Source organism: Equus przewalskii, chromosome 22 (assembly GCF_037783145.1).
Source record: "Equus przewalskii isolate Varuska chromosome 22, EquPr2, whole genome shotgun sequence".
Taxonomy (NCBI): Eukaryota; Metazoa; Chordata; class Mammalia; order Perissodactyla; family Equidae; genus Equus; species Equus przewalskii.
Window position 1 is genome coordinate 11,305,809 of NC_091852.1, and position 22,273 is coordinate 11,328,081.

General features: G+C 38.9%; 1 long non-coding RNA gene across 2 annotated transcripts in view; it reads right to left on the reverse strand.

Annotated features, from left to right (window-relative positions):
* Nucleotides 1-741: 741 nt before the first annotated feature.
* The window catches only part of LOC139078433 (uncharacterized), a 54,918-nt gene continuing 33,386 nt past the window's right edge, over nucleotides 742-22,273 (reverse strand). The window contains exons 2-3 of one of the 2 annotated variants that reach the window (XR_011531364.1): nucleotides 6,188-6,233; nucleotides 742-915 (exon numbers count right to left, since the gene is read on the reverse strand). This is a non-coding gene — a long non-coding RNA (uncharacterized lncRNA). Of the gene's footprint in view, nucleotides 916-6,187; nucleotides 6,234-17,809; nucleotides 18,442-22,273 lie in introns of those variants that run through there. The other variant, XR_011531363.1, reaches the window with a different exon arrangement.

Below are 22,273 nucleotides of genomic sequence, written 5' to 3' on the forward strand. Positions count from 1 at the left end.
AGAAGTTCAAAATGTTTGTGGGTCTACATATTTGAATTTCTGAATTGAGACTGTGTTATGACTTAATGTGACTGTAGGAGCATCTATTATCCTGCATGAGTTTTTGTGTACGGGCAGGGGAAAATCAGTCCCAGTGAATAACGTTCAGAGTTGCTAAAACACAAACTTAAAATTGCATTTTGATGAAAATCTACATGCAAGTTTGTTTGGTACCTTGATTACACTTTAATGAACATGTGTTACATGCCCAATATAACATATTCTGCATGACTTCAGAACTAAATGCATGGCAAGTCAGAACTTCATTAAATTGAACAACTTCATCATTCACTTACTGTTTATCATGAGGACTCAAATATGGACTTTTCTTCAAAGATACTGGAATTAAAATGGACTGTGTAATATTTGACATTAAGGCTTTCTAGCTTATTATCTGGGTACTTGGTAATAAGAGAGGTATCTCCATCTACAGCTTTTAATGTAAGGATTAGAGTAAGCCACATGGAATCGTCATTTTTATAAATCAACAATGTACAGATATTAGAAATTTTATATGGTGCAATCTAATATAATACTAACAATGCTTAGGTTGCCCAACATGAGAAAAAATAGAAAAGAAAAAGAAATGAGTGAAATTTGGCAGACATTCTTCATTTGTTGATTGGTAATCCAACACTTTCCCAGTATTTCTCCACCTCTTCCCTCTCACACTTCCTACAGAGTTTGGAAAAGAAAATTTACCTTTTCAGCCATAGTCAAGTAGAGTCATATGACATTTTTCTGACATATACAACATAAGCTGGGGCTTCTGGAAAGACATTTGTTCTCTTCATAAAAGGGGTGGATGAGGTTGGTACCATGCTGTCCATTCTCTCGTCTTCCTATCCTGGGTTTGATGCTGTAGCCGTCAGCTAACTAAAAGGTTAAAAATGCTATCAGAAGGATAGAAAGAAGCTGGGTCCATGATCGCATCATAATACCATCACTCCTGCCCTGGGCTTTCTACACCCAGACTTTTGACATGTGAGAAAAGCTGATCTATATTTACTTAAGCTATGCCTGCCTGGGTTTTCTGTAACATACAGAGGAAAAAAGTCCTAACCAATACAGTAGTAAACATTAATGTGTATGTAGACACACACAAGAAATTATCAGGGCCTGAGTAGGTAATTGGAGACAGGTTTGTGTGTCTAAACATATCACACACACATACATATATATCTTGTATATTTTATAAAGATTCTCTTTAGACCAAACCATTTTAATTTTCAGGCCACACTAGAATTTCTTCAAAATGAGAATTTGAAAAGTAAATCTCAGCTTATTAAATGCCTGTAATAGTGACACCATCCTTGATGAGACATTGAATGGCATTTTATTGGTTATTTATTAATTTGTATTAAAATACAATAAATATTATTAAAGTGGGGTTTTAAAATAATACACTTAGTTTTGAAAGCTGTCTGGAATGTCAAACATAATGCATTTTGCATTAGTTCTATATACATTTTCATTGAAATCAAACTTTTAAATAAATCTTCCAATATCGAATGCATCATATTATCAAAGCACAAAAACCATTATATGATTATAAGAAGAACCTCAGAACTCACTGTCTTCAAATTTAATGGACTCCCAATGCTTTTCTTCCCCCTGCAAAGACTGTTTTTAAGACATTTCACAGTATTTTATACATTATAAATGGATTCCATTCTTGGCTTAGTAATTCACCTAATGGACAATGGATACAAAAAGCTGTAACTCCAGGGACATTAAATTGGTTCTAAACTCTGAAAATTACAGCTTTTACAAAAAGAAGAGAATACTAAAAACATGTCTAATGCAACACTGCATCTAATTTTCCACTACCTCCAGATTGTGTCTAAAAGCTCCTAAACTTCTTAATGACACAATATGTTAAAATTGCGTTCCTGTATATTTAGATCTCAGAAAGATCTCATCCATTTTATAACCCCAAGGAGGGCTTCCCAGCAAGAAGGGCATGTGTGTGTGTGTGTATGTGTGTGTTGGGGGGCAGAGAGAGGGAGGAACAAGTGTGAGGTGCCACATCGACCCCAGAGACTGTGAATTCACATACTGAGGTAGGAAACTAGCACCCTTGTATGGCATCCTTTCACTCATCATGGCAATTACAAATCCAAATTCCTATTTTAAGCACCGATCAATGGTATCTCAGTAAAGGAAGAGAAAGGGAACAGAAGAAAATGCTTTTCTAGACATACCTGGTGATCAACGTCAAGACTTAAGACCAGCTTCTAATCTGATGATTCTGTCATTTAGATCCTCATCCGTTCAGAGAACTTGAGCAATTCTCTCTGAAGCTAAACAACACATTCTAGCAGTGGGGGTAGTTACTACATTGAGCTTAAAAGCAAAATGCTTCACATTTTGTGAATTCACATTTGACTAGAATAAAATATGGCTAGCATCTGAATGCAGAGTCTATGAATTGGCACAGATTTTAATAATGCTTAGCATTGGGTTAGTTAGCTAAGTTCTTCTAATTTTTTTTTTTTTTGATGAGGACGATTAGCTCTGAGCTAACTTCGTGCCCATCTTCCTCTATTTTGTATGTGGGATGCCACCACAGCATGGCTTGATGAGGGGTGTTGAGGTCCCTGCCCGGGATCCAAACCCACAAACCCTGGGCTGCCAAAGTGGAGTGCACAGACCTAACCATAATGCCACCAGGCTGGCCCCAAGTTCTTCTAATTTTAAAGAGGACACTTCCCCACTCCCTTTGACCTCTCCCTGTTGAAGAAACAAGTGAACAGAATATTATCACTGTAACATAACTCCCTCCATTGAAACCATTTATCTTTTTCTCTACCTTATTTTGGGATTAGGAAGTTTCTTTCTGGATTTCTCCCACCCTGTCACAGTTAACATAGGAACAGTATGGAGCGATGCCTGTCTTAAATGTTCCTCTGATATCTTGGGCACTTTACATGGATTAACTGTGTTTTAGAAAGTGCTGTTTCGTTCGGGTTTTCACTCACTCCATTTTAAGCGTTGATGGATCTCTGCCAAGGTTTGCACATTTTTTAGAAAATTGGTGTTTCTTTTAAATTAGTGCCTTTTGACCATCTAAGTAAATAAAAACTTCTCATTGCCTAACACCTTTTATTACTCCAAATCTGACCTATTCTAACAGAAATTTACCTCGTCCAGGTCTTTTAGCTGCCTTGACTTCAGTCCTTTGTCCTCCTTGTAATATGTGGATAGTTTTCTAATCGTTTTTTTTTTCATGCTAAAGAAAGAAATCTTGGCAAGCTTTAATTCCCAGCTTCTCTCTTAATTTGTACCTATTCTTTCCTTAAAGGCCGCATATCACCCTCAAGTTCTCAAGGACAGCACTTGATTTTAGTGAGGAATTACATATTTTTTGTTAGAGGCTTACTCTGTTCTTCCCTTGATTTGGTCTGAGAGTTTGCCACAAATGAATTCTTCATCTTGTTTCTTAAAATTTCTTGGATATCTTTCATCATCAGCCACACTTGCCTCAGCTCCACGTTATGTGAGAGAATTGTGGTAAGCGTTTCCCACGATTTTTATAAAAAATATTTGTGTGACAATAGATCTTCGTTTCTCTTTGTTCTCTCTGTGCCCTAGTCCTGAATTCATCACCCATCATCTAACGCTTGCCTGGATTCTCTTGAGTCTAAACGTTTGAAATAATTTCACTGTCTCTCATCACCATCCAACAATGTCACAAAAATCCTGTGAATCCCAGCCCCTGCGTACCTCTAGAATCTGTTCCCTTTGCCCTCTTCCATATTAATTTATGCACCTATAATGATAACTAACACATACTGCTATTATAGTAATGTAGTAAATCTGTTTTATTTTATTCTACATTGTTTTATTTTATTGCATCAAGTCATTCTACCATTACAACAACTCTATAAAGTAGCGAATCTTACTTTCCTACTCTACAGATGAGGAAATGAAAGTACATGTATATGAGGTAATTGTTTGAGGTCCCCAAACCAAGGGAGAAATCAATGTTTAAACCCAGGCCAACTGATTCCAGAGCCTAAGCAACATGGCTCTCTTCCTGCTTGGATTACTGCCAGATGCTCCAAAGGGCTCTTCCAAACTATGGTTTCACCCTCATCCCTTTAATCTTCCACAAAGGTGCTAAGCTGACTTTCTGAAACCTAATTCTGAACAAATCATCCTTCTGCTTGAAACACCTTAGCAGCTTCCCACTGTCCATAGGCAATGCTCAGTCTTTTTGGTGTGCATATGAGGCCACCTGCAATCTGACCTAACCTCTCCCACCCACCCCGTTCATCCAACTCCTTCCACCCCAAACTGATGCTCCAGTTATTGAAAGTGCTGATGCTCCACCCTTCCGTGTCTTTCTGCCTAGAATCTGCCCTCTGCCTCTGAACTAACCTCCTTGCACACTCCTGCTCATAATGCTGCACTCCTTGTGCACGCCTGGTGATAAATGTCACCTCTGCTAGGGAGACTTCCTGAAATGACTTGTCCATCGGGTTGTCTGAGAATTTTCTTCTTAATTCTATTGGAGCACATACTTGTGATCTCTTTCCCTTGATTATGAACATGTCAAGGGATAAGATCACATATTTAAGATTTTTTTCACCTCTCCAGTGACTGCTATATAATGTGGGTATCCAATAAATATCTGTCAAATAGTGCCCGAAGCCTTCTTCATCCCTAACCTTTTTAATACCATTATTTTTTCCTTAAGTAAAAATCATTTGCTTGGAGACATTATCCAGGGATCTTTAATAGAAATACCAAATTTCAGCCAGACGGAATTTACACTCCAAGGGATGCTATTTGATAATTTTTCTCCCTTGGATCGTTTAGAGTTCCTGTGGCCAAATGTCCTGATAACCTTCCAGTTACCAACGCTGCAGCACGGCAGTTCTCAAAGTGTGTTCCAGGGACCACTGAGGGCCCTGAGACCCAGAAGTCTGTGAGGTCAAAACTATTTTCAGAGTAATACTAGGAACTTAGTTGCCTTTTCACTCTTATTCTCTCATGAGTGTCCAGTGAAGCCTTCTAGAGGCTACCTGACACAGGATGATGTCAATCCACAGCTAACAGAATGTGTGCTTGGGTACGCTTGAGTTTTAAAAATTTCTCAGTTTTCACTTCTAATTCAATAAATATTGACAGCTATGCTCCTGCATAAAGAAAATCTCTTTGGCCTCTTCAATGAGTTTTTAAGACTATAGAAAGGTCCCCAAATCAAAAAGTTTGAGAAACCCTGCTCTAGCCATATGCTGACCTACAGCGAACGCTAGGGTGCTAATAAGAATGGCACATAGAACAGAATCAAAATTCTAAAGACTGCATGTACAGTTTCACTGCTTATTTTTAGTGTTGTAGTATTTCCTGAAATACATTTTTATCATATTTGAACGATGTTGCTAAAAATCTACTTTCAGGAAAGCGATTGTGCCCCAGGATGTTGTGCTTTTATAGAGGATTACAAACTACCCCATGATTAGTTCCAGTGTCTGCCCAGGTATTAAAGTTAAATTGGCTTCTCTACAAGTATAAGATGTGTCTGTTATAAAAAATAAGGATGCATGCACATTTTCTTTATTCAGGCTCTTAGAGAATTCAGTAATAGTAGATAGCAGTTCTTTCTTTCTTTTATTATACTAGTTCCTAAACTAGTGTCTGTAATATGTAATATCTGTTTATGCAACAGAGAAAACTTTATAATTTCCAAAGTTTTCTTTCATTTAGGCTAAATGTACAGACTTTTCTCAAGGTTATATCCATTTCAACCAGCTGCTTCAGAGTCTACAATTGTGCACATTTGAAAGTGAATTATCCCGTCCTTGTGTTCTTATGCTTTGCTAAATGTAGTAACAAGAATGAATATGTGAAAAACTATCTATTCTAGGATGAACACGTATGCTTTCTTTCTAATAATCCAGATTAAAAATTTGTGATTTTTCTTATGTAATGTCTTCTTTCACTAAGGCATACACAGAAAGAAGTGCTAAGAAAGATTCCTACTTATTTCTACTTTCTAAAAATATCATGCATGCATTCATGTTGGCTAATCTTTCTGCAAGTAGTTTCAGATAGATTACTTCATAACATTTTAACTGTAATAAAAATCCTTTATGAATTTTTACTGATATTAAACTCATATGAGACATAAAATGCTTACCAAGGAGTGTTTGTTTCCTTTCCAAGTGATCCATTATAAACTTGGCCTACATCAAAAGATAATGTGACAGAATTCAACAAAAATAATGAATAATTAGAAAACCAATGTTTGATATCTTCTGGGATTTGGGGGAGCCATCAAAAACCTGTGTATTGATTCCAGCACAAAAGTAAGAAAATTAATTTCCTCCCACCACCTAGCATTCTCACGGAAATATCTAACTTTTGAAGATGCAGCTAGATAGGGTAGGAAAAACATCTAAAAATCTGAAACCACGTTGAGATAAGTCTTGTCAAGTCTGAGCCTTCCAGGATTACACCTAATTCTCAAGCTCATTGCCGTGGTATACTCTTTCACACATAGCTGCCCTTTAGGGCTCTGCCCAACCCCATATAGACACCCTGTTGTTTCTCACATTTTCTTGTAATTTGGAGAGATAAATGGTGCCAGCTGGCTCCTGTTTAACTCAAGGCAAGATGATATTCAGCTCTTCAAGAACTTGGTACACACCTCAGAAAACTTGCCAGGAGAAATGAGGAGTGATGGGTGTGTGTATTCTATCAGGGAGGGAGGAAGTGTAGAGCAAGAAATACCTGAATCGAGTTGCTGTACTAACATTTTTTGGGGATTTAGTAGCCAGATTAGCAATAATGCTTATAAATCCTAAGTGAAGCATATGGAGATGGACTGAAGTTCAATATATAAATGTGAAAAACAAATATCTAGCATATTTGGGAAAATTTTACATCAATTTTACCTGATTAAATCACTGATTTTCTCAGCTGGACAGATCAATTGGGGAAAGAAGGTGGTAGAGAGCTGTAAGTATGGTAAATCTTTCAATTGCTTTTCTCATAGGAAAATCTATGTTGAAATAAATGAGGATATGTGCAGTCGAATATCAACAAATAATAGCTGACTTCTTGAGTGCTTAATATGTGCCAAGCACTCTTCTGAGGGGTTTGTGTGGAGTAACTAAATCTCACAAACACTCAAAGTGGGAGTAACTATAATTATCCCCATTTCACAAATGAAATGAAGAAATTGAGGCAAAGAGAGTTTTAGTCCTTTTCCAGAGAGTAAAGATAGCAAGTGGCAGCACTGGATTTGAACCCAGGAAATCTTGCTCCAGAAATAATACCCTTAATCACTTCCTATTGTCTCAAGACCATATATAATGTCAAGATAAATTTCTTTTGCAACTTTCTTATAATGTGTTTTATATTCTATAATTTCATATGTTTGAATACTTATTAGTTTTAAATATTCTTTATTGTTCTCATTTTCATCACTCGGATCCTCTTCCTTCTTGTGTTGAACAAATCAAGAGAATAAGCCATGTAAAAAATTCCACAGGAAACTCACAGACTAACTTGTATACAATTGTGGCTAGGAATCCATTTTGTAGTGATTAAATCCGAGCTTAGCTCTCAACACCATTAAACAAGTGTTCTATTATGTCTTCATTCACACGTGTTTTTAAAATTAACATTTAAAAAGTAAAGTTAACGAGTGACGTCAGTGACATGGCAGAGTGAGCTCACCCGGGACCCTCTCCCCTCCAAATTACAACCAAAAAGAGCAACTGCTTTCCAACCAAAAAAAATCCTAATAACAGAAATCGTCAGAGACCCACAGCAGCCAAATGACAGAGGGCGAAGAGGCTGGAGCCACCCAGGGAGGAGGTGGAATGGGGTAAGAGAAAACTTCGCTCCCTCTCCTAGAGACTAGGATCACTGCCTCGTGTGAGGGAAGAAGCAGCAGAGGGGCCACGTGTCTGCAGGATCTTCCAGGATTCCCAAAGACCCTGCAGTGGAAACCCTCTAATGGGGGAAAGCTCTTCTGTGGGGGGACCCCATCAAGCCAGAGCCCCGGGAGACCAGAGAGCAAGAGTTGAACAGAATCCAGATGTTCACGTGAGAGAAGGTTCCCCTCCTCCCCCAACCCACACTTCATGCTGCCATCGCAGCTGAAGGTGGATGGCTCAGAACATGTGGCTCTCAACCCCCATCTACTGACATAGGCTGTAACTGCAACCAAATAATAGCATCATGCACAAAAACCGCTCCTATACCACCCAGCAATTTATAAAAGTTCCAGTCCAAAAAGGAAAACAATAAAAACACAGAAGTATGTCCTGAGGACTTGGAAATAGGTAAACTAAGTGAAAATGAGCTCAGAATAGCTATCATCAAAAAACTCAATGAGGTAAAGGGAAATATAGAGAAACAAGTCAACGAGTTCTGGAGTTACTTCACAAAAGAGATTGAAACTGTAAAGAAGAATCAATCAGAAATACTAGAGATGAAAAATACAATGGATCAGATAATACAGAATATGGATTCCCTGAATGCCTGTGTAGACACCATAGAAGAGCAAATTAGCATAATCGAAGATAGACAGGCTGAATGACTCCAGACAGAGGAAGAAAGAGAACTAAGAATTAAAAAAACTGAAGAAAATCTCTGAGAAATAGCTGACTCAAGGAGAAAATGCAGCTTAAGAATCATCGGAATTCCTGAGGGCATGGAAAAGGAAAATGGAGCAGAAAACGTGCTCAATGAAGTAATAGAAGAGAACTTCCCAAATCTAGGGATTGAGAGAGAAATGTGTGTGGAGGAAGCTTTCAAATCTCCTAGATTTGTCAATGTAAAAAGACCTACTGCAAGGCATATAGTAACAAAAATGGCAAAAATGAATTACAAAGAAAGAATACTCAAGGCAGCAAGGCAGAAGAAAATAACCTACAAAGGAACCTCTATCAGACTTTTAGTGGATTTCTCTACAGAAACCTTACAAGCTAGGAGAGATCGGAATGACATATTCAAAACTTTAAAGGATAAAAATCTTCAGCCAAGAATACTCTATCCAGCAAAAATATCCTTCAGATATGAGGGAGAAATTAAATCTTTTCCAGACCAACAAAAGCTAAGGGACTTTGTTCCCACAAGACCTCCACTACAAGAAATCCTCAAGAAGGCTCTCATACCTGAAAAAAGAACAAAAAGGAGAAAGGAGTCACAAAACACAGAGTAGGGAGACAAACAGAATCAGAATAGGACAGCAAATATGCAACTATAGCATTAGGATAAAGGGAAAGAAATCACCAAAGCAAAGGCAATCTTATCACTCTAACCACAAACTGACAACACAAGTTGGAATAAGAGATGAAAATAATAATTTAGGAGGGGAGAAGGAAAGGGACTGAATCAGTCTAGGCTAAGGAAGTAAGAGACCACCCGAAAATGGACTATGTTATACACAAGACTCTGAATACAAACTTCAGGGTAGCCACTAAACTAAAAAACAGAACAGAGACACAAAACATAAATAAGGAGAAATATAAGAAACCCAGCATAAGAAATTGCAGAAGTCAATGGGTAGGCTAAAACACACAGGACGAGAAACAAAGGAAACACAGGAAAATTGGAAAATGAGCAGCAGAATGACAGCATGAAGCCCTCATGCATCAATACTCACCCTCAATGTAAACGGATTGAACTCTCCAATAAAAAGACACAGAGTGGCAAAATGGATTAAAGAACAAGATCCAACAATTTGTTGCCTCCAGAAAACACACCTCAGCTCCAAGGACAAACACAGGCTCAGAGTGAAATGGTGGAAGACAATACTCCAAGCAAATAACAAACAAAAGAAAGCAGGTGTCACAATACTTATATCAGACAAAACAGACTTCAAGATAAGACAGGTAAAGAGAGACATAGAGGGATAATATATAATGATCAAAGGGACACTTCATCAAGAAGAAATAATGCTTATAAATATCTATGCACCCAACACAGGAGCACCAAAGTTCATAAAGCAACTATTAACAAACCTAAAAGAAGATATCAAAAATAACACAATAATAGTAGGAGACCTCAACTCCCCACTTGCATCAGTGGACAGATCATCCAGACAGAAAATCAACAAAGAAACAGTGGAGCTAAATGAAAAGCTAAAACAGTTGGACTTAATAGACATATATAGAACACCCCATCCAAAAACAGCAGAATACACATTCTTCTCAAGTGTGCATGGAACATTCTCAAGGATAGACCATATGCTGGGAAACAAGGCAAGCCTCTACAAATTTTAAAAAATTGAAATAATAACAAGCATCTTCTCCAATCATAATGCTATAAAGCTAGAAATTAATTACAAGAAAAAAGCTGAGAAAGGCACAAGGATGTGGAGACTAAACAATATGCTATTGAACAAGCAATGGATCATTGAAGAAATTAAAGAAGAAATCAAAAAATACCTGGAGACAAATGAAAATGATAACATGCCATACCAATTCATATGGGATACAGCAAAAGCTGTATTAAGAGGAAAATTCATCGCAATACAGGCATATCTTAACAAACAAGAAAAATCCCAAATAAGCAATTTTAAACTACACGTAACTAAATTAGAGAAAGAAGAACAAACAAAGCCCACACTCAGCAGAAGGAGAGAAATAATAAAAATCAGAACAGAAATAAATGCTATTGAAATAAAAAAGGCAGTAGAAAGGATCAATGAAACAAAGAGCTGGCTCTTTGAGAAAATAAATAAAATTGACAAACCCCTAGCCAGACTTACAAAGAAAAAAAGAGAGAAAGCTCAAATAAACAAAATCAGAAAGAAAGAGGAGAAATAACAACAGCCTCCCCAGAAATACAATGGATTATAAGAGAATACTATGAAAAACTATATAACAACAAAATGGATAACCTAGAGGAAATGGATAAATTCTTGGACTCCTACAATCTCCCAAAGCTTAGTTAAGAAGAAGCAGACAATTTGAACAGACCAATCACAAGGAAAGAGATTGAAACAGCAATCAAAAGCATCCCAAAGAATAAAACCCCAGGAACAGATGGCTTTCCTGGGGAATTCTACCAAACTTTCAGAGAGGATTTAATACCTACCCTTTTCGAGCTATTCCAAAAAATTAGGGAAGATGGAACACTTCCTAACATATTCTATGAGGCCAACATCACACTGATACCAAAACCTGACAAGGACAGCACAGAAAAGGAGAACTACAGGCCAATATCGCTGATGAACATAGATGCAAAAATTCTCAACAAAATTTTGGCAACCCAAATTCAGCAATTCATCAAAAGGATCATACATCATGATCAAGTGGGATTCATACCAAGGACACAGGGATGGTTCAACATCTGCAAATCAATCAATGTGATACACCGCATCAACAAACTGAGGAATAAAAACCACATGATCATCTCAACAGATGCAGAGGAAGCATTTGACAAGATCCAACAGCCATTTATGATAAAAACTCTGAACAAAATGGGGATAGAAGGGAACTACTTCAACATAATAAAGACCATATATGACAAACCCACAGCCAACATCATACTCAATGGGCAAAAACTGAGCACCATCCCTCTGAAAACAGGAATGAGACAAGGATGCCTTCTATCGCCACTCTTATTTAACATAGTACTGGAGGTTTTGGCCAGAGCAATTAGGCAAGAAAAACGAACGAAAGGAATCCAAATAGGGAGGGGAGAAGTGAAACTCTCGCTGTTTTGCAGACAACATGATCTTATATATAGAAAACCCCAAAGAATATATTGGAAAACTTTTAGAAGTAATCAACAACAAAGTTGTTGGGTATAACAGCAACAGCAAAGTTGCAGGGTATAAAATCAATTTACATAAATCAGTAGCTTTTCTACACTCTAATAACGAACTAACAGAAAAAGAACTCAAGAACACAATATCACTCACACTCGCAACAAAAAGAATAAAATACCTCAGGGTGAATTTAAGGAAGTGAAACACCTATACAATGAAAATTACAAGGCTTTTCTGAAAGAAATGGATGACAACATAATGAGATGGAAAGACATTCCATGTACATGGATTGGAAGAATAAACATAATTAAAATGTCCATTCTACCTAAAGCAATCTACAGATTCAACACCATCCCAATCAGAATCCCAATGACATTCTTTACAGAAATAGAACAAGGAATCCTAGAATTCATATGGGGTGACAAAAGACCCCAAATTGCTAAAGCAATCCTGAGAAAAAAGAACAAAGCTGGAGGCATCACAATCCCTGACTTCAAAACATACTACAAAGCTACAGTAATCAAAACAACATGGTACTGGTACAAAAACAGGTACACAGATCAATGGAACAGAATTGAAAGCCCAGAAATGAAACCATACATCTATGGACACCTTATCTTCCACAAAGAAGCTGAGGGCATACAATGGAGAAAAGAAAGCCTTTTCAACAAATGGTGCTGGGAAAACTGGAAAGCCACATGTAGAAAAATGAAAATTGACCATTCTTTTTCACCATTCACCAAAATAAACTCAAAATGGATCAGAGACCTAAAGGTGAGACCTGAAACCATAAGGCTTCTAGAAGAAAACGTAGGCAGTACACTCTTTGACATCAGTATTAAAAGGACCTTTTTGACACCATGTCTTCTCACACAAGGGAAACAATAGAAAGAATAAACAAATGGGACTTTGTCAGACTAATGAGCTTCTTCAAAGCAAAGGAAAACAGGATTGAAACAAAAAAACAACCCACTAACTGGGAAAAAATATTTGCAAGTCATACATCTGACAAAGGGTTAATCTCCATAATATGTAAAGAACTCACACAACTCAACAACAAAAAATCAAACAACTCGATTAAAAAATGGGCAGGAGGCATGAACAGACATTTCTCCAAAGAAGATATACAGATGGCCAATAGGCACATGAAAAGATGTTCATCATCGCTGATCATCAGGGAAATGCAAATCAAAACTACACTAAGATATCACCTTACACCTATTAGAATGACAAAACTAACTAAAACAAATAGTAACAAATGTTGGAGAGATTGTGGAGAAAAAGGAACGCTCATACACTGCTGGTGGGAATGCAAACTGGTGCAGCCACTATGGAAAACAGTATGGAGAGTCCTCAAAAAATTAAAAATAGAACTACCATACGACCCAGCTATCCCACTACTGGGTATCTATCCAAAGAGCTTGAAGTCAGCAATTCCAAAAGTTCCATGCACCCCAATGTTCATTGCAGCACTATTTACAATAACCAAGAAATAGAAGCAACCTAAGTGTCCATCAACAGATGATTGGATAAAGACGTGGTATATATATACAATGGAATAGTACCCAGCCATAAAAAAGAACAAAATCGTCCCATTCACAACAACGTGGATGGACCTTGAGGGAACTATGTTAAGTGAAATAAGCCAGATAGAGAAGGACAATCCCTGTGTGACTCCACTTATATAAGGAATTTAAAAATGTAGACAAACAGAACAGATTAGTGGTTACCAGGGTAAAAGGTGGGGTGGGGGGTGGGCACAAAGGGTGAAGGGGTGCACCTACAACACAACTGACAGAGAATAATGTACAGCTGAAATTTCAAAAGGTTGTAACCTATCGTTAACTCAATCAAAATAAATAAATAAATAAAAAGTAAAGTTGACTTTAGTTTTTCCTAATTATAAAAATATTGCATGTTTATTGCAAAATTCATAGAAAATACTTAAGTGGGAGGAAGAGATCCCATCCTGAAAAAGCAGCCTCCGCTACTATTTGTTGGTGTCTACAAAGAAATGTCTAAGAATGAAGACTGGTCAACAGCAGGTTGAAGAATGAGCTCAATGCTACTGGAAGCAGAGCCTGAGAAGGCAGGAGAACACTTAGCCCATTTGTAGGTTACATAGTGTCCATGGGGGGCTGGTAAACTGATCTCGGGGTGTCGGGAGAATCCTGATTTCTAGTGATTGCTAATTTCCAATGGTGTGAATACTTCCACCATGGCCGATTTCAAGACATCAACATACTGAATGTGGAGTTAGGCTAGAGGCACACATCAGCTCTTGAAAACCAGTACGAGCCAGACCCAGTACAACATGGATAGTGTTCTCTAAGATTCTTGATAACTCAACTGTCTGGGACTCTTTTAGCCAAGATGTTATAGCTCACATCTCCTGATGAAGTTCTTTTCCTTCTCTTCTCACCAGGACCACTGCAGTGTCCTCAAAATTGGTTCACCAACATAAATCTTGTCCTCTTCCTATTTGTCCTTCACAAGGCAATCACAGTGAACTTTTAAATACGCAAACCTGAACATGCCATTTTTCTTGCTTAAACAAACACAATGGCTTCTATGGTAAGCTGAATAATGGCCCCCATTGTCTTCATCCTAATGATCAGAGACTGTGAATATTGTCTTATAGGCAAAAGGGACTTGCAAACGTGACTGAGTAAGGATCTTGAGATGGGTAGACTATCCCGGATTATCTGGGTGGGCCTGAGGTAATCACAATGGTCCTTATAAAAGAGATTCAGGAGAGTTTGGGGTCAGAGCAGAAGGTGATGCGATGACAGAAGGAGAGATTGGGGTGATGCACTTTGCAGATGGAAGAAGAGACACAAGCCAAGGAATACAGGCAGCCACTAGAACAAGAAAATGCAAGGAAACGTTCTTTCCTTCCAAGGGATTCTCCTCTCAGAGCCTCCAGAAAGAACCAGACCGGCCACCACCTTGATCCTAGCCCCGTGAAACTGGCTTTGGACTTCTGACCTCCAAAACTACAAGACACTAAATTTGGATTTAGGCCACTAAGTTTGTGGTAATTTTTTACAGTACCAAAGAAAACGAACACAGTGCTCCTTCCTGGGAGGGAAGACAGAATCCTTTCAAATAGCCTGTGCTCCCCATATAGTTTTTCCTGTACAAACCCTCCCATATCAACTCATAACACATGCTCTTGTGTTCTTTCTGCTCCAGTCCCACTGTATTTGTTTCAGTCCACCGTATTCTCCACGCCTGGCTGTCACAGGGCTTTTTCCTATGCTGTTACTTCTGCCTTGGAACCTCTTTCCTTTAATTTATTTTCCTAATTAGTTAATTTCTAATCTTTGTCTATTCAAGCATCACTTCCTCAGAAGGCATTTTCTCAACTGAGTGGGTCAAACCTCTGTCTGTGTACATATATGATAGAAACACACACACACACACACATGCACTCACACACACATGCACTCACACACACCCCTAAGAGTATCTCTCTCCTTCACTGTATTTATAGCAATTGGAATTTTACATGTGTTTGTATGATTTTTTATTAATTGCCTTCACCTGCACTGGGGAGGGTCCACACTAGTTCTTACCTTTGTATCCTAGGGGCCTGACACGTAAGAGACACTTAATAAATGTTTGATATGTGACTGAATATTTCCCAGCTCATTCCTCTCTAACAACTGTGGTCAATACGCTCTCTGTTCTTTTATCATGCATCCAACCAACATTTACCAAGAGTCAGCTTTACACAAAGCCCTGATCTCATACATTCACACAGTTTCTTAAGAAATTGTAGATTTCTTTTGCAATAATAAATAAATAGTAAAGCAACTAATATCTACTGGGAATTTACTTTGTCAAGCACCACAATAAGTGCTTTAAGTATACAAGTTCATCCTACCCTTGTAAGATGAGTATATTACAATTATTTTCACATCAGAAAAAAATAGTCCTTAAAGCATTTACATAACTTCCAATAGACCATATGGCTAGAACCAAATTTAGTATGGAGATCTGGCTGACTAAACCTTTCTTTCTTAGCACAATATTATCCTTTGTCCTTTCAAGGCCCTGTACTTGTTTACAGGAATTATTTATATATTTGTGCTTATTCATTAATGTATTCTCTTTTAGCCCATTCTCATTCTCTCTCTTTTTTCTTTTTCACTCAGCATTCTGTTTTTAAGAACCATCCATGTTGTTGGAATACACACAGTTTATTGATTCTGTTGCCACATTTTATTCAGCATTATATATTTATCATAATCTTACAATGCCAGAGAGGGCTGGTTCTTTTCCAATATCCATTCCTCCTTCTTCCTTTAGTAGTAGTGGACAGCTGAGAACATGGCTATCCAGCTAGAAACTACATTTCCCAGATTCCTTGAAGCTAGATGTGGCCACGTGACTTATATTCTGAATAATGACATATGAGTGTCAGTAATTTGTCCTTTCCCTTTTCCCTACCCTCTTTCCTTTCCCTCTTCCCACTGGCTGAAGCCAGAGCAATTATTTTAGACCACAAGGCAGAATAAGTCTTGAGATGGCCAAGAATCAAAATAAAAGGAATATTTGCCATAAACACTATGGAGCTGCCATATTAGCCTTGGAGTACTGAGACTCAGATGTCTATAAAATGGACATATATGTATATATATATAAGATACATTCTGTCTTGTTTAAGCCTCTATTATGTTGTCTTTTCTTAGCTCAGTTGTACTGGTATTCAAACCAATACATTTATTCAGTCCTCAGGTGAGAGACATTGAATTTGCTCCACTCCACCACGATACTAACAACACTGTATAACATCTTCATACATTCTCCTTATGAATCTATATGAGACTCTATCTAAGCTAGGTACCCAAGAGTAGGAGTCACGGCTTATAAGAATACTTAACTTGACTAAAAACTGCCCGATTGCTCTTCAGAATGACATTTTGTTCTTAATCATTAGTCTATGCTTCCTCCCTCTGAAATACCCCCTCAACTCAACTCTTTTATTTTCTTTCAATGTACAATGTTAGTAATCCCAACCACTGTTTAGTTTAAGCTCTATCAGGGCACAGGAAAGGAGGAGAGAGTAAAGTTTGTGGGAACACATGAAGAAGCGATAATTTTCAAAGATTGGACATAATTTTTAACAACCGCAAGACAATCAAAGAGACATTGGTTTCTGAGAGTAAATTCAGGTTATAAAATTATAAAGAATTATAAAATTAGCCTGTTCTGATAATAAATAGCATACTCATATTACATATTCCTTCATTATAAGATGCAAATCTGAAGTCCAGGCTACTGGATAACATTTCCCCACTAACCAAATGAGACTCATTTGCTTTGATTGTCTTGGGTTGTTAAAAACTATGCTCAGGGGCCAGCCCAGTGGTGCAGCGGTTAAGTTCACACATTTCACTTCAGCGTCTGGGGTTCGTGGGTTCGGATCCTGGGTGCATACCTATATACTTCTTGGCACGCCATGCTGCGGCAGGAGTCCCACATATAAAGTAGATGGGCAAGGATGTTAGCTCAGGGCCAGTTTTCCTCAGCAAAAGGAGGAGGATTGGTAGCGGATGTTAGCTTGGGGCTAATCTTCCTCAAAAAAAATAAACAAATAAAACTATGGCCAGTCTCCACCAAGAAGATTTTACTCTATGAAACATCACATACGATGAAGATTTGTGGTCTTGGGATCAGACTGAAGAGCTACCCCTGCCTTTGCTACTAAGTGGACAGAGGAACTTAGATAAGTCCCTCCCATCACTAGCCTTTATTTCTCTCCCCTATTCATAACAGAAGCAGACCCAAAAGATCTCTATGCACATATTCATGAATGCTTCACATTAAAAAATAAAATGACCTAAGTGTTCACTAAATCCCAAACACTGTGCTAAGTGCTGGCTATGCCAGGATTAATTTGATATAGCCTCTCCCCTAAATGGTCTTATCATCTAGGGATCAATATAGTAAAATGAACAAGTAATTCAGTACAGCATTGTGTCAGGTATTTCTTGTTCCTCCTCATTTTCCTATAAGCCTCACCTGAGCTCTGATTCAAGCCATGGCCGGGCAAAGAGTTCTATGTAGATCTGTTGTTGAGATCATAGAAATGTGGATTCTGTGTTTCATATTAGTGATCACCTCAGGTCATCCAGTGCAGAGAAGTCATTAATCAGGTACACAGGATAACTCTAGAGTCATCATACATAATACCAGCTTAAAATAAGGGACCTATTTTATGGCAAAGAAGGTGAGCTATTGGGCACGTGATCGCAGGATCCACTAATCCAGCTGTACGCTACATCATCAGAAGGAGCTAACCTATAATAAAATGATGACTAAGGTGCCGGCTTGATAAGAATAGTCTGCAATGTTGGTTCTGTCTTCCAGATGCAGCACAGCTTGAGGCCAATGGCCAATATCCAGCACTCTGGCCCCAAAGGCTAGGCTACATGAATCCAGGAATCAAGGGATAGAGGTTGCCTATTTCGCTGTTGCTCTCAGTCACTTGAGGAATTGCTGCTTCCTGTCCCCACACCTTAGGATCTTCTCAATTAGTCACCATAGGTCCCAGGGAAGGAAGGCTTCCACCAGAAGATAAGGTAAGCATTCCATTGAACCTGAAGTGGCAACTACCACCTGGTCACTTCAAGGAACTCATGCTGGTAGATCAGCTGTCAAAAACAGAACAAAAACAACAACAACAAAAGGAGTTACTCTTGGGTGTAGTTGACACAGACTGTCATGAAGAGTGAGGGTTGCTGCTACAAAACAGGGGCTGACAGAGCATGTCTGGAACTCTTCACAGGGGTATTTCTTGTTTCCATTCCTGGTAGTGGCAATGAGCAATGATTACAGCAAATAAAGTCAAACAATGGCAAAGAATCTAAATGCTCAAACACTTTGGGAATAAAAGTCTGCCTCACCCCACCAGACAAATAACTCAGGCCAGATGAAGCAAGGGAATCTAGGATGGGTAATTGAGGATGGAGATAGTTGAATATCTCTGATGGACTTGGGATGATTTACAGCTGTAGAAACTGGGACTTGTTCCACTAATCCTTGTGTGTAAAGTATTTGCAGAGATTGAAGACTCACAGGCAGATTTGACTTAATGTAAGCATGAATGAGTACGAGCAGTGTAAAGGTTGGACTGTTTCAAACGCCTCTTTACCCTACCTCCTCACTTTGGCCTCCCCTTTGCTTCCAGCCACGGCTTCACTGAACAGTTACATGTGAATTTCAACGAACAATGCAATGACAGCATCTTGCTGTTACTTGGTAAGAGTGATGTGCATCCTAAGAATAGGGAGCAGAAGCCAATGTATATCTGCATTTCCCTTTCAATACTTAAGTGGAAGCTCTGAAAAACACTCTATAACCTTCTCAGAAAATACAGGGAAAATTGATCCCCAAGTGTTCACCATGGTTGTCAACTTGATTGTGCATACTTATGTTGACTTTTCCCTCTTCCTTGTTCTACTCTCTCCATTCCCTCACTCCAACTACTGGGGATCATCTCCAGCACACAAGTTCTTGGCTCAGGCTTTGCTTTTGGAGACAACTCAAGCTAATTGATGAAAGTGTATATAACGAAGGGTCCCAACAGCCCTTATCACTATCTTAGTAATTGTGATCGCCTGTATGACTGGTGATAGAATGGACGTTTGCTGCCAGTGTATTTAATGACTGTTTTCCTAGTGCCTAGAAGCTACCTAAAAAATATTAGTTGAATGAAAGAGTGAATAAATGCATAAATGAATCCTCAGTTTGGAGACAATAACACTCTAAGGAAGAAATACCTCAACAGTTCATGCAGCAGATGAAGCCTTAGATAATCTGGTATGAAAACAATGTCATGAGTCTTGATCCTCCTAGAAGGGGCCAGAGAAATAGCCAAAGCCAGAGTATATGGACTTCAAAGGGCTAGATGGATAAGGCCAAGGGGTTGCTCAGACATGAATTGTATGGAAAGACCACTGAAGACCCGATGAGAAAACAGATCCTCAGGGACACCTGTGTGAACTGAACCACCTGCCCTGATGCTTGGTAAAAAGTCAGTAATCAGAAGTTAGACCCGAATCCAGCAGAATTGGCCATCCATTTGAAAAAAGTGCTCTTTCCTTTGTCTCAGTTTTCTCATCTGTCAAATTGGGAAGTGAGGAAAATTAGACAAAGATTAGAATAGCTCTTAGAAAAGCATCTGGAACATGAGATGATATGTGAGGGTTTGTTAAGTGAAATAAAACATATCTCATTATATCCAAGATATTTGACCCATTCTGTGTGTAATACAATTATTTTAAAAAGGCAATCTAAATTTTATTAGGCAATACAATGAAAGGACCATTTAACTAATTCTTACTTTGCCTCATTCTATTGAGGCAAATAATTATTGTAGTTAAAAAGTTTGCAGGGGCCAGCTCCGTGGCCGAGTGGTTAAGTTAAGTTCGCGTGCTCCGCTGCGGCGGCCCAGGGTTCAGATCCTGGGCGCGGACATGGCACTGCTCTTCAGGTCACGTTGAGGCAGCGTCGCACATCCCACAACTAGAAGGACCTGCAACTAAGATATACAACTGTGTACAGGGAGGGTTTGGGGAGATAAAGCAGGAAAAAAAAAAAAGATTGGCAACAGTTGTTAGCCCAGGTGCCAATCTTTAAAAAAAAAAAAGTTTGCAAATAGTCAAAAAAGTGAGCTATTAATCTAATAACCTGATTTTTATAACATCTCAAACCTCCTAGTATTTAGGAAACAAAACAGTATTTCTGGTAAGTTTGCATTGGGAAGCTAATTGGTTCACACAACCTCCTCAGAGGATGTTTCCACCCCTTCAGGGGCTCAGCATCCCCAAGTTATCATTGAGATGCTAATGCTGGAAGCTAGAGAGGAGGGGATAAACTCCTTGTTAATCTGATCATGAGGCAGGCCTCTGTACCTCATGCCTGCAGTGTCACACACACAGAGCTCCAGTTGCAAATGGGTTCTAATCACTGGGCAATAGGCTGGCTGCTTCTGACTGAGCTTTGCTCAAAGGAGAAAGCCACGCTGGGAGAGAATTTTCATGCCATTAGTGGCCTGGGTTATAACTCAGTTGGAGGTGATCAAATAGACCTTTCTAGGACTGTGTGATAGCCTCCAACATCTTGACCTCATGCCCAAAGACTTTTTTTTTAAACAATAAATAGGATTTGACTCTACCATAAAGCTTCACACCAGCACTTCCCCAAGGCCGTTCAGTGGTTATAAAAAGCTTCTGTAGGAAACCTCCTGTAATAAAAGTTGTGGAAAGTTCTGATTTTATAAATGAAAACAGGCAATTCCTGTCTCTCTCCATATGGAAGGCTCACCTCCTTTGAGCCCCACTTCCAAGGCCCACAGTGATCTGCCATTATCCTCTGTATGGAGGCAGATTTGCTCCTCCTTGCTCCAAATCCTTTCATTACTATTGTCTTGGAATGAATGTACATTTTTTTTTACATTATAACCTTTTTATACCCAGCTCCTGTATACCTTTCCAGCCTTCTCTTGCCAACCCTGCCTGCGACCATTCCTCTCCCACCCCTCCAGCAATCCTAACCAACTTGAGGGTTGTCTCAACTTGCCATGGCTTGACCTTTCTCCCTTCTGAGCCTTTGCACATCATGCTCCCTCTTCCTGGAATGTTCTTTCTTACAATCTCCCACCCCTCATGCTGAGCTCAGTTCTATTTATCACTTGAACTCAGGGAGAAGGGTCACTTAGGAAAAACCACCCAACTCCTACCTGAGTTCTGAAGTGTGAGTCTGAGCATTCAGGTCTCTCCCAACCCAGACAATGTATTAACTCTCTCTCAGCACAAAGGGGTGAATTCTGCTCCAAGCAGAACGTGTCCTCTTTGTAACTGTTTCACGACCAATACAATTGTGAAACCAAAGAAAAGTCTAGTGGTAGATGAACGTTAACTCTTCTAACACACATTCTGAACACCTGGACAACTGTTTTATTTTCCTGCTGAATCCTAAATAAACGTAACACTCAGGCTGATATTCAGCAAGTATGCACTGATATTGAACTACTCCACACCAGTTGGTAAAACCTGCTATCCTGGCCCTGAGTGTCATCCCCCACTGTTGCTTTGGCTGCCTTGACATCTCACTTCAGATACTTCCAAGAACTCTCCTATGGCTAAAGGGTGAAAGCCTGGCCCAGTGGGGGCCCTCCAGAATTCAGCGCCAGGGGCCCTGGAGATATCCATTCTAACTGGTTGGTGCCACATTCCTTGTTAAGATATCTTGAATCTCACTTCTGCAGATCAACAAATTTATTCAAGTTCTGAGGGTGCAATCCCAGGGATACTCTGTTGACAGGCATAATAACAATGCACAAGGAGATAAGCCTGGTCGTGACCAAAAACCAAATTTTCAGCTAGAAAAATATTCAATATAGCATCATGTCACGAGCCAAACGGATCCAAGAATCACATTCGAACTACCCAGGAAAGGCAGCTCGGATTGGGAAAATGAATG